The sequence below is a fragment of the Cupressus sempervirens genome, chromosome 1 (genome assembly GCF_028749045.1).
Source record: "Cupressus sempervirens isolate cs-2001-9-10 chromosome 1, ASM2874904v1, whole genome shotgun sequence".
NCBI classification, from domain to species: domain Eukaryota; kingdom Viridiplantae; phylum Streptophyta; class Pinopsida; order Cupressales; family Cupressaceae; genus Cupressus; species Cupressus sempervirens.
This window is the reverse complement of record NC_143118.1, coordinates 276,217,139-276,231,798: the sequence shown is the minus strand read 5'-3', so window position 1 is coordinate 276,231,798 and position 14,660 is coordinate 276,217,139.

Sequence of the window (14,660 nt, the reverse complement as noted above, 5' to 3'; positions counted from 1 at the left end):
TCTGCATAATTCGGCTAAAATGAACAATCGAGGGCATATCGGGGTAACTTTAGAGGTTCATCTTCAAACCCTCCAACTCTCAAGTATGTGAACCTAGGAAATTGAATGAAGTGACTCCCATACTGTTGAACTAGTTTCTACAATTTAGAAGAAAGTCGTGGCATCTAAACACCATTTAGAATGAAATAAACACTTCCATACAATACATCATGGACCTTATGGAAATCCTCTAAAACTCTGTCTTTCTACAACAAGGGACAATACTGGAAGACGGTTATCTCTTTATTCCATACCCCATGTGGAAGGGTAGTGAGATCACATGTGCAAGCAATACAATAAGTAAAATACGAGGCTGTATAGAAATCCTCGTGAGATTCTTTGGCCCTTTTGAGTTGATTCCTCAAGGAATTGGCAATGATCTCCGCCCAATCCATCCATTGCTCACCCTTCAAGATAATCTCAATATACCTATACATCTAGTCTTCAAACAAATATACATCAGCTGAACCCTTCACCCTATGCAATAATACAACCAGGTCATGTATATGAGGTTTCATGTGATCCTTAGTAATGACTTTGGGCAGCCTAGACCCACCTCCATAGTTAACTTTGGTCCATTTTCTGGCAAGGGTGTTTTGGAAAATGCTAGGGGTTTCTTGGTATTCGGCCAAAGCTTGAGTAGGTGAAAATGTGGCAAAAATATTTGTTGTTAATTGTAAAATAGATGAAATGGTTTCCCTTGAGATGGAAAGTATTGTGTTGCCATTCTCACTTACTATGCTTCTACTCCTTACATCGTAAAGGTCAATGCAAAGTTGCAGAAGCTCAGGGCTTACGAAAGCAGGAGGAAAGGCAGCGGATTTAATTAACCCACTTGTTAACACTTCCATGCATCCCTTAATCTCCTTGGTATTCTCAAGAAAATTTATTTGCAGCTTTTCCACACTCACCCCTTCTAAGTTTGTATCACAGATCATTGGTCTCTTACATTCAAGGCTAGAAGCATTGCCGAAAAAGTGCAAGACTGACTTCATTTTCAACAAAACAAGAAAAACCTCTGGCAGACAATCCTTTGAAAACAATAGATTTGCAGAATAAAACAAAGATTTCTAAACTCTCACTTGCTTTCTGCTGAAAACCAAATAACTTCTTCTATCTTCCTCAACAGCTCCTCTTTGAAATCAGTTTTTTGCAAAGTAATTTACAAAGCTACTAAATGGTTTTATTAAAGGAGAGGTTTACATGCGAAAGTATTGGATAATTAATAGGCATGATGACATATCACCTCATATCAACCTTGGCACGTTTGAAGCATCGTTGCATGAGCTTTTCATTTAATGATTTCTCTTCTCACATAAATTAACAATGATTATTTTCATACAATATCTGATCATTCCTCAAATCGAAGATCTATTCTCCCACTTCTAATGATGATGACTTTCTCCTCGAAAAAAGAGCAAAATCTTTTGACTCTTGATATTCTGACAAGATCCTCAATTGATTGTGAAAAGGTGGCATGCCGTATTTTAGAAATAAATTATTGTCAATCATTCTAATCAAGAACTACTTTGAACTGCTTTGAACTTAGATTCAAAGTGGTTCAAAGTGCTTCAAAGAAAGCCACGACATAAAGAAAATTTCCTGCCAAAGAAAAAGCGTTAGTATGAAAATCTTAGGTTGAACTACTTTGAACCGAGGTTCAAATTGGTTCAAAGGAAGGGATCACAACTGTAGAAGCTTGCAACTTCAACCAACTACTTCAAGGAGCGATGAACACATAAATGGTGAGGAAAAGACTTCGAACAAAAATAGGTAATTGAGAAGAAGGAGGTCCTCAGTAAAATAAATGGCGACTCTACACACAACTAACACAAAGCTTGATGATTAATATACAAAACAAACTCCTTAGGAAGAAGATCATGTCTCGACTTCTCCAATGCTTAAAATATAGCATAAAATTCCCAACCATAAACATAATATTTTCATTTTGCATCATTCAACTCCTCACTGAAATAAGCAACAGGTCTACCTTCTTGTCTCAAAACAACTCCTATTGCAGTACCACTAGCATCATAGTCTACTTGAAACACCTTGTTAAAATCAAGAAGTGCTAAAATAGGTTGCTAAGTAACTTTCTGTTTCAACAAATTAAGACTCTTTTCTACTCCTAGAGTCCACTTAAACTCTTTCCTATCCCCTCTCATTATTTTAGTCAAGGGTCCACAAATACTACTAAAAGTTCTTATGAACTTTCTATAAAATGTAGCCATTCCATGAAAAGATCTTACCTCTGTCACACTCCTTGGAGTAGGCCATTCAAGGATAGCCTTCACTTTCTTTGGGTCCATTTTCAAACCTTCTCCTAAGACTACAAATCCCAAGTACACCAACTCTTTCTTTACAAAATGCACTTCTTTCGATTTATCAGCAACTTTTCTTCCCTCAACTTATCAAACACCTTAGGAATATGAATCAAATGTTGCTCTAATGTCTTACTAAAGATCAATATATCATCTAGGTAAACAATGAAAAACTTACCCAGAAACCCCTTCAATAACTCATTCATGAGCCTCATGAAAGTGCTTGGTGCATTGGTTAGCCCAAAAGGCATGACTAACCACTCATATAGTCCTTCCCTTGTCTTAAAAGTAGTTCTCCACTCATCACCTTCTTTGATATGAATCTAATGGTGCCCACTTTTTAGATCTATCTTTGTGAAATACTTAACTCCACTCAAACAGTCCATAATATCATCCATCCTTGGCAATGGAAGTCTATACTTTATTGTGATCTTGTTGATAGCATGAGAATCTATGCAGATCCTCCATTCTCCATTCTTCTTTGGTGCTAATACTATTGGTACATCACATGGACTTAGACTCTCTCAAATCAACCCCTTCTACAATAAATCATGAACTTTCCTATTCAACTCTTCACTTTCTACTGGTGTCATTCTATGTGGTGCCTTGTTTGGAAAACTAGCTCCTGGAACCAAGTCTATCTGGTGAAAAATCTTCCTCACTAGGGGCAATCCTTCAGGTACATTATCTGATACTATATCAAAAAAATCTCTCAACATATCTGTAACTTTTGTAGATACCTCCTCTACTTCTTGTTTACTATCTTTAGGAATTATAGCAAAACACATATTCTCATGCTTCATACGTTTAAGAAACTCTTTTCCATCAACAAAACTCAATGACTTCAACTTATGTTTCACTCCATCCTTAGAGTGTAGATATTTTCTCACCCATCATGTATAACATGCCTATCAAATTGCTACAACCTACCCAAAAACATATGACATATGTCCATAGGTATGATATCACATAGTACCTCATCTTGGTAGCTTCCAATCTTGAACTTCATTGACCATGACCTTGTGGTCATCTTCTACCCAAGCAATATGGTATGGATGTGGATGTTTTTGCTTCTTCAACTTCAATTTGGTGACCATCATTTCTAACACCATATTTTCAGTACTTCAATCATCAATGATCACATCACAACACTTATCTTCACATCTGCACCTTGTGTGAAATAAGCTTCTTCTTTGCTTAGGTTCATTCTCACCACTTAGAAAGACTCTTCGATTAACTAGGACTTCTCCTATGTCAACATCTTCAAATTGTGAGGATCTAGTATCTTCATCAACATGTGTAACTCTCACCGAACCTTTTTTTCTTCAATCTATCCTTCCTTGGTGCTCGGTACATTCAAATGTTCTATTCCCTTCTTCTTTGTAGTGAAAACATTTTCCATGGAAGCCTACTCTTCTAGATCCTTTTCCTCTATCTCTTCCTCTCTGATCTCTATTGTTTTGATCATGGAAATGACTTAAATTATTTCCCCTCTAGTTTTGACTACTACTTCCATCCTCATCCTTGTTCTTTTGATCATCATTATGACCACCATAAGATCATCCACCAGATCTTCCACCACAACCTCTTCCACTATTCTTATTGTCAAACTTCTTGCTCAGTTTCCCCTCAACTCTTAGGGAAAATTGGTATGCATCCTCAATACTACTCATTCAAGCTAGAATTAGCTCATCGCAAATGCTTGGAATTAACCCATTAAGATAAAGGGTGACTTTCTCCTTATCATCTTTTTCATGTCTAGTTCTAATGAGAATGTGATAGAACTCTTCAGTATACTCTTGAATAGTTTTTCCTACTTGCTTCAACCATTGCATTTTCTTTAATAGATCAAGTTCATAATCCACAGGAATGAATTTTTTCTTTAATTTAACTTTTATCCTATCCCATGTAGTGATTTTATCCTTTCTATTTCTATTTTTCTCTAATTGAACCTCCTATTACTAGATCTTCGCATGTCACTTTAGCTTTTCCTTCACAAACTTGACCCTATCAGGATCATCAATATCTTCATACTCAAAGTACTCCTCTAGTTCATTGATCCAATTGATCAGCTCCTCTATGTTAAGATTTCCTAAAAATGTAGGAACCTCAAACTTAGGTATTTTTCCAATCTTGGAGATGGCTTTAAAAAGCCTCTCTTCCTCTAGATTTAGAACTGCCTCTGCTTTGATATTTTCTTCTACTTCGTCCTCATCCTCACTTTCACCTCTTATGGGGAGATTCATTCCTTTATGCTTTTTCTCTTCCAATGCTTGCATTTGTCTTTGGAGAGCTTGAAAACTGTCAGGTGTAACACCTATAGCTCTTCTACCACATTATCTTCATGCAAGCAGTTTTGTACTTCCACTAGAACCCTAGTGTAAACTGCCTCACAATCAATGATCTATCTACATGCTCAACCCAAACCATGGTCCTAGTGTAAACTACCTCACAATCAACAATCTATCCACACACTCAAGAACTCTAGCTCTAATACCACTTGATGTAGGGCACTCCCCTAAATACCATAAACTCATAATAGAAACAAAGACACAATATAAAATGCGAGAACAAAATGTGGAATTATAGAATTCATAAGTGCAATATGCTAACCCAAATTGGCGCCTTCATTACAGTAATCTACAAGATAATGCTAGGAACTATCACCAAAGTTCCCCTAGATAATGTTGGGCCTTTCTTAAATAGGTAGTTGTATGATTCCTAAGAAAGTTCTAGATGCTCAAACTTAATACCTAGGGCTGACAGACCCTAACAATACACATAGAGTTAGTCAAATACATCTTTGGCAAATTATCTTAGAGATTTCGATAGCCCAACTTCCTAAGGCCATAACTCACAAACCATTGCTCTGATTGGCTATTATAACCACTTTTTGAAAATGCCAGCTCCTAATCTACAAGCTCGAAACCATGCTAGCACCCTTCTATCAAACTTTTGTACCTTATTTGGGCATTCTAAGGTCTCCAACGGTGAGCCTGAATATTTTTCTACAAATTTTTCCACCAAAAATCTGCAATAACTTCTCTAATACTAATGGTTGAGCAATGAGATTTTTATGGTAGGCTCTCTAAATTGAACCTTCCTATAGAAAATGAGAACATTCTGAGCTCATATGAAAAACTTACTAAAAATAGAAAGTTCCCACAAATAGTAACTGCCCTATCTACTAGTCCTTATTAAAATAGAAAAGACTAAAAAGAAAATATTTTTGGGTGATGCAAGATTGCCTTTACACCTAGGATGCTCTTCCATCATGCAATATAAAATTTAGGTCTCTATGGGGGATCAAGCAACTCAACAATGTAAGTAGACTTGAATGGCTCAATAGAGGGGCAAGGTTGTGTAACTTGAGGCTTACTTGGTTCTCTTACCTACCTCTTTCCTAGTTATTTGTCCATTTGGGATGCTTGATTTTCCAATAGTCGTATCCTCTTCCCTCTTTCCTCATATGCCTTTAGTATTTCTTCAAACTTGATATTGGGCTCCAGGAATCTACTTTTCTCTTTTCTAGCTACTACCATCCGGAAGGCTACCATTTCTTGAGTCATTTTACTGACTTCCTCACTGTCTACTTCATATGTTCTATATACTATAAGATTACCAATATGCTTTGCACTTGAGATCTCTTGTATTCTAGTCTTGTCTCTCTTTTCAATAGACCAAATCACTAGAGCTTGGTGATCATTTGTAAAATTCACTCCCTTAAGTGCTTGTAATATTTCTTCTCTAGTCTTATATTGCACACCCTTTTCCCTTATAATAGAATAAAAAATTGTAGCATTAGCTAGGTCCCATTAAGGTAAAATCAAAACACCTAACTCTTTTACTAGTTGTCTTCCAGCTTCAGGAGTTAATTAAGCAAAGTCCTCCAAAAATTTGGCTTTAACCTCCTCCTCAACCTCATAGTCAAACTTATTTGGTTGCTTTTATTTTATTGATTTGCATTTTGCCTCAAAATTTCTAATGTTTTTCCTCCTCAAGAATTGTGCAAATGCCCTAGACTTTACAAAATTGTCATCATCAATAAACATTTGAGATGTTTGTGAAATTATAGGGTTAATCTCCCTACCTCTATAATCCACAACAGTGAGGTCGAAGGATGGCATGGGAGGCTCCTAAGGCACTACCCCTTCAATATCATAGTAGTAACAATAATATCTCCCTCTCCTCTGATTTTCCTTAGTTGTTCTCTCAAAGATGCCTCATCATCTACTCTAAGTGGGGTTTAGGATGGTGAGTACTATCCTTCTTGAGAGGAGGATCCTTGTTCTAGCCTCTGTCTCTTGGGGGCACTTGTGTCAGATGGGCTTCTTGATCTTGGCCTCTTGTAAGGAGGGACATTCTACACACTTTGAACTACAACATATCTAGCCCTTCTTTGCAATGTATATTGTCCTAGATTCACAATTGTTCTACTATTTATTCTCCTTTCCACCTTAGCAAATTTATCTAGATATGATTTTGCCAAGATATCCTTCTTCTCATTCAAAGTTTGCATTATTCCAAGAAAATTGTTCATCAAAACATCTATTTTGGCTCCCCAATATTTATTGTCTTTTAAGGGGTCATACTTGGGCTCAAAAGAATTGATGAAGTCCAGAACCTTGCTAAAAACTACTCATTTTTCTTTTCTAATTTCTTGTTCTTATAATGACAATACATTTCTTATGACATCCTCTGGGAAGTACACAATTCGTATATGAGCTTTAGCTTTACTCCTTTCCCTAAGGAGGTCATAGAATCCTTCTGGATCAATGTAGTGGGCATGTGATTGGGCCATTTGATACTTATCCAAAAATATGCTCAGATTTCTCCATCCTTTCTTAACAAAAACAAAATCATGTACAATAGTGACAATAGAGAAAAATGTGCCTTTACCTTTTCCCAGCAGATCCCTTTCCTCAATCGATCCAATCTACCATAATAACTCTGCAATTCTTATCTTTAAGGGCACTTGATATGGTAATACATGGGGCTTTCCCAAAAAACCATAAACTCTGAAAATAGTAGAAACAAGATATGGGATGATATCTCCCTAATTATGACTAACCAATAGCCCCTTAGTATGATCCTTTGGTCTTATCAAGGCTAACAAAGGTTGTGGTATTCTAGGACTATCTCCTTTCAAAATTAATGTAAGCCTTGAAGCAAAATACTTGTCAAATCTATCATAGCTGGCATTTGTAACTTCCCATGTCATGTTAGTGCTCCATAACTAAATTGGGAGTTTCTCTCCATCCCTCTCTAATTCCAACTTCATTTCCTTGGAGAAAAAAGTAACTCCTTTATATATACATATATAAATAAAAAAATACCAACAGAAAGGCATGTTTACCTTACCTTGATCTGTTCCAATTAGACCATTGTGAATTTCCTCAGCTAATTAGGTGGCAAAATCAAGAATTAAGTTCATCTCAAATTGGATTGTCTAAGTTATAATGAGAAAAATAGAACCCTAAATATAATCTTGCTCATCCATTCCAAATATTTTGCAGAGGGGAAGATATAAGACTTGTCCCCTAGGATTTAAATATTTCTTAATCAAGGGCTCTGGGGTATTTGGTGTAACCAAAGGCATTGATCCAATCTTGACAAAATATTGCTGCAATGGTCCTCCCCTTAGGTATACCTTCTACACATCATACATTTCCTAGAATTCTTCAATATCAATTTTTTCAAGGATGGCATGGTTGGGGTTGAGCTTGAACACTTCTATAATTAATGTGGATGAAACCCTAAAGAGGTTATCCCCTACATGGTTTTTTACAATTCTAGTAATTGGGTCATATTTCCTATCGATGTCAGTTAATAGGTCACTATCAAAAAATACCCCAGGAATGACCAATTTGCCAATATAAAACTTCCACACACTGCTCATTGGTGTGTCCAAGTTACATTCTACAAACCATTGTTTAAATAGTTCCAAACCCCCCCATTGAAACTTGTGCATCTCTCAAGTAATTGGCTTTGTCATAAAAACATTCACTAACCACCAATCTAGGGTTTTTTGGAATAAAGTCTCTACCCTTTGTTAATTCATTGATAGAGGGAGGTATTTGCTCAAGAAAATCATCATGAATAGATATTTTCAAGTAATCCACCATACCATAAAAATCCTTAGTAGGAGGCATCTTTAATTCAACTTAGCACAATTATAATTTCTTAATATTAAAAGTTACAGACCACTTACCCACCAATTCCTGCTTTCTTTTCTCTATGAATTTCTCTGTAAATCACTGAAAACCTTGTATAATCCCATGCCCTAGCTCTAGAAACCTTTATGTTTTGATAATTTGCAATTGTGTGACTCAATAATGGTGAATTTTGAAATATACTATAGCATTAAAATTCACACAAGGTAGCATTGATCAGGATTAACACTACATAATCTCAAATTTTCACCAAATTGGGAAATTTGACTTATACCCATTGATCCTCAAGCATCATATAGTCTTCTATGAAAATAAAAAAGATACAATAAAATCTTACAAAACATGCCACATGTCAAACATGTGCATTCCTGCAATACTTAAACTTTGAGCACTTTCATAATGCGGTGAGATCGTCAATTTTCCAAAGATCGATGATCATGAAAAAAAACACTATAACCTTGCAAATAAAATTTTTAAAATGTTGTCCAACTGGCACCTTCATTTCCAACCTGGTGTGACTTAAAAAATCTCCTAGCAATAGGTCCCACTATGCCATGTGGCATGCCGACACTTCCCCACTTTATTTAAACTTCAATCATCTTGGCAATGAAAGTAAGCATTATCCATTGATTTATCCATGATATATGATGCGATAAAATCATCCCTCTTAATGTTGAGTCAACCACACCAACTAATTAATGCATTATGTTTGTACCAATGTGTCTGACAACTCTGCCACTAGTATAGACTGCACAATTTACTTTTCATAGAAGTGGATCCATGACATCATCATATGCCACATGTTAAGGAGGCACTTGCCCACTTTAGTTAAAGTTCTTTCACTTTTAGATTGTAGGCATGCACTACCTATTAGTCTTATGAAGATCAATGGTGTACAATCTATGTCCTTTGATCTATGTGAAGTATTCCTCATGATGTCATCAGGGACAGGTGTCACCAAGGCACTTCTCCACTTAGATTAATGACCTCACATCTCCATAAAGTGGTAAAGTGCTTGCCATTGATCTTCTAAAGATCAATGTCTCAATCAACATGGAAGCAAAAGAAACTCCAATGCATGGGCTAACCAATGATATTGCTAAGAAATAGAACATGGATTGATAATTCTGCAAAAGGTCTCAAAAGTACTAACAGGCTCTAACAAACTCTAGCCTTTGGAGTGAAGTTACAACCCATATCATCAAGTGTTATGTGTCTCAAAGGCACTTTCTCACTTTGTTTAAACTTTTAATAGATCTATCTTATGGGTATGCACCTACCATGCATCTTGAAAAGATTAACAGTTGATCACAACAAAACACCATAGTTAAGATGTTACACAGAAAGGTATAAAGAAAGCTAACCATGGTTAGGGTACATTTAACAAAAAGGTTAAATTTGTGGAAAGAAAAAAAAAACTTGGGGAAAATAAGACTTAGGATAAGCATGTCTAGTGCAATTTTATTTGAAAATTATATTTAATCACTTTTGAGGGCCAAGGCACACAAACAAGAGTTTATGAAATTTTTACAAAAATTTTATCTAGGGTTTTAACAAACTCATAAATTTTAAAACATAACCCTAGGGTTTTTCACTGTGAAAGGGTGAAAAACTAGGCCAACTGTCCCAATATTCCTCATTAGGATAGAACCCTTTAAAAGATGGGTCTACCTTTCCTATTTCTCACTCATAACTGACAATGCCTCTAATTTTTATCATTCTTTCCCTACAAACATCCTCTCTCAATACATCAACAATAATATCCTCTTCTCACATAGGATTTGTAGGGGGCAGATTGTATCCTCTCATACATTTCAAAGCATGCCTTACTACATTATAGGGGTCATAGGTTCTAGCTAGCCTAGTTGGCATCTTATAATTTTGCAGAAGGGAATTGGTTTGTTCAATAGCATTCTTGACAATCTCAAAATCCCCCACTTTAGTACATCTGCACAAAAATGTCCCCTTCTTAAAACCCTTTCCCAAATACTCCCTATTCAAAGAAATTAGCTACCAAAGAATTTCTACCAATCCTAACCTCTTAGGAAAATACTTGGGAAAAATGTGGGGTGGCTGAGGATAACCAAAGATTCTTATAACAATATACTCTTCAAACAAGAAAAACCTACCACAATAATGAGTCAGTTGTTTTCCAACACCAAAGCACTATTTAGGTCTAACAATCTTCCTAACATTTCTAAGAACTCTTTCAATTATACAACTTATCATTTTCAAGACTAGATAAAGAAAGTTATTATACAAACAAATAACATTTGAATATGGATAATACAATTGCCATACGCGTGTCCATCTTTGCATTGGCAAATTCTCTCCCCATTCTTGTGTTGAATCAAAAAGGATTTGATCAAATATATCAACATTTTTTGACAAAATAAGGTGAATGAAGAGGGAGTAATGAGGGGACTTAAAATCCTTCAGTTCTCCTTATTGGGTAGCATAAATTTCTTTGTGAATACTCTCAATTATGTATTCTACAAGATCATAACCTATGTAGTCATTTGAGTCTTGATTGTTTAAAGCCATGACATAATATGTCACTGAAGCACTCATGGTCCCATCTATACCTAGGACTTTGTCAATACAAAACACAATATTCTAAAAATACCTCTAAAAGAAATCCAAGAGCATGACTTTGTCAATATCTCTCTTCTTTGGAATTTCTCCTGCCTCCTTCTTCACTATGGGAATGTGTCGGGCATGTTTTTACGCATATAAAAACTCTTGTGTTTCTTAAAATTCTCATTCAAATCTTTAATATCAATGGGCAATGATATAGGTCCACCCAAATCAAATGCTTCTATAGACATATCTTTATCCAATGCTAGAAAAGCACTTATATCCTTCTTTTGAAATGACTTATTTATAGGATTATAACACTTGATTAACACTTTGACCAAATCCATGTCCAAAAATACCTTTGGCATTATCAATTTTCCCAAATTTCTTACCCAAGGGTTACAAATTTGAACTTCTTTCACTTTAATCTTGTAGAAAAATGAAAATAATACATACCCATTTCTGTCAAGGACAATTACATCTCTACACATTGCATATGGATCTTTGAAAGTGAGGTCATTTGCATTCTAAGCATTTGTGGAACTAGACAAGATGTGCATCCATTCTTCTATAAATATGGTGGGAACCCTCAGGGGAGTTTCTGGTACTTCAATTATTGATTGTGCAATCAATTCTCCTTATCTTTGGGCCATTTCCACAAATATTTTTCTAATTTTGTATGCTATATTTGACAAAAACCACTCAAAAATCACTTTTGCACTTGAAATTTCTTAGAAATTCAAACAATTTAGGAAAATGGTAATAACAACCTATTTCTTTCTAGGTTTTATCAACTTCTATGATGAGAGCATATATTTAATTAGCATTTAAGGGTGGCATGCTTGAAAACCTATCAATCTTCATAAAATAGATTAAATCTATTCTTTTTTCAAATTCCATATATCCAACTTATATTTTAACATTAGAAAAGTCATTTTATGTTATAAAACTTATAAGTGTGACTGTTGTGAACAAGACCATTTCATCATTTCACACCAAAAACTTTCTCTATTACAATAAGACTTGCAATGTTACAAATCCTTAGCTTCTTATTCAATCACAACTTTGCAACTATATTTAATCACACCTTTATGACCATTGTGACCTTGTGACAAGCCCTTAACTCTTAACACTTTGTAAGCTCACTAGGACTCATCCCTTGGAATAATTTATGCTTGTGATCTTGCACAGCTTCAAATTTCATTTTACACTCCTTTGCAACTCCAAGACTGGGTATTCATCTTGACCATGCGATGGTGTGCTTAACTGGCTTAGCTCAACATTCCTCTTACCTCATAACTTTGCAACTTAGAAAATGGACATTCAACTAAACCGCATAATGATGTGCTAATAGTTTATAATAACTATTTTCCTTCATTCACAACCTCACAACTAAAAAAACCTTAAGCTGAAATAAGCATATGGACATGCAGTCTCCTTTGCTTCACATAGTCACAACTTCACATATTTGGAACATTCATGAAACATAAGAGAAGAACTATTTCAAAACTTAGGACAAGGAGCATATGCATGGAAGAAAAACAAAAGAACATGCCTAGGGTTTTCTCATGGGTTATCAAAATTTTACAAAACCTAGGTTATTCTTCAACACAATTCTTCCTTATTTTTTCAAGAGTTCTACACAAATTGGGTGAGGAAAAAAGCAGGCCATCAGGCTCTAGATTTGGGGGAAATTTGCTAAGGAATGTCATTTTTCCTTTAAAATCATTTGGCATGTTGTATTAGCAATAGATCTAGCATCTTTTTCAATTAGTTCTTTCTCCATCATTTGGGTAGTCTAAAGCATATTTTTAAAATAGAATGAGGAGATCTAATTTTTAGTTGAATATAGAGAGAAGAGAAAGGCTTTGTAGTAGTATGAGATGAATATTAAAGTGGACATGTGACACTTCTAGAATAGATCCAGATTATTCTTCTTTCTCTATATCTTTCTCTTTTTCTTTGGTTGTAAGCATTGGTTCTACTTTATTGGAAGGTTTTTCCATTACTATGATACCACCTAGGTTGGTTCCCAAGTTTTTTGAGCAAGTTCTCAATTAGGTTTCTACCATTCTCAACATTTCTCTCTGTACATGAGCAATAGTTAATGAATTTTTATAGATAGTTTTAAGTCTATTCAATTGTTTTATGATTAAATTTTCATATATCCTCATGTATTTATTTCAATGAAATGAATAAAATGTAGAAACAAGTTTATCTTCAATCTGATTCTTGTCTCTTGTTTATGTTGTTTGTAATCTTCTATGGTTTGTGAACAAAGAGCATGGATCTAGTTGTAATTTTTTTAGCTTGTATGTTTTAGTATTTTTTTTGTGTCAATCAAGGAGTCATGTAAATTCTTGATTTACCATAATGGGGTTGCAGATTTCATGAAATTATAGGTTTAGTATGAGATTCAATTTTGATGTAGATGTTTGATTCACAAAGTGAATGGACAGATCTAGAGTCTTGATAAATGAGATGTATCAATTATTTCCAAAGATGTGTGTTAGTAATTTGTGAAATTTCCCAATAGATAAAGCAGTGATCAGATATAGGATCTATATGTTTTTTTTTTTTAATGTCTTGGTTATGCTGAAATAAACATATTAATCAATATCTTTTCCCTTTTATGTTGAAGAGCTAAAAGGATTTACCCTCACTTATCTTGTCAAGTTCATAGGTCATGTTATTGGTTATCATAGATTCAAATTTGTGGTTTTAAGAATTTCTCACATAATGGAATCTATAGGGTCACCTGCCTAGGTCTTGCAGAACCTAAAGAAGAAGGAGTATAGCCTTATAGTTGGTCCCGATTCTGAATAGGTATGTTGAACATAGGAATTAACTACTAGTAGATGTATTTGTTCCGAGGGCTATTTAAAATTTGTTAATTAGAAGCCAACACTACCAACCTCCATTACAATGTACGAAGCTTTTGAGAAGTCATGCTTGGATTAGTTTAGTATATTTATTAATCTGGCTATCTTGCACTACCACATTTTTTCTATCAAGAGGGGACCAATATAGACCATCTCGCAATTTAACCATCACTTCCATATGACCTACCAAAGGTGTGAGTCCACCTACACTATACCACTATGATATTTGATAGACATTTAATTGAATTCCATGGATCAACTCACCTCTATTTTTCTACTGGAGACTTCATGCTGCATACATTGACACATTAGAGAAAGTCTTTGAGGAAGCGGTCATCTTCACCAAGGAAGATAATCCCAATGGTCAAGGGAGTATGGTCATTCCAACCAATAATGCTACAATAATACCACCTTATCCTACATGTGCACAAGTAATGCCTAATCAATCCCCCCCATTGAATCTTGTACCAATGTAATAAGTGTTTATTGTCTTGGCCCTTGCCATAAATTATCTAGGATATGAGCCTCCAAAAGTAGCATTTTTTGAGAAAAAATTTACACCAACCATTGAAACAAAAAATGACATGAAAACTAAATTAGAGCATATGAAAATGACCAAGTCCTAGATAATGATTGAGATCACCTACCTTTGGTTATCACAAAGAAAA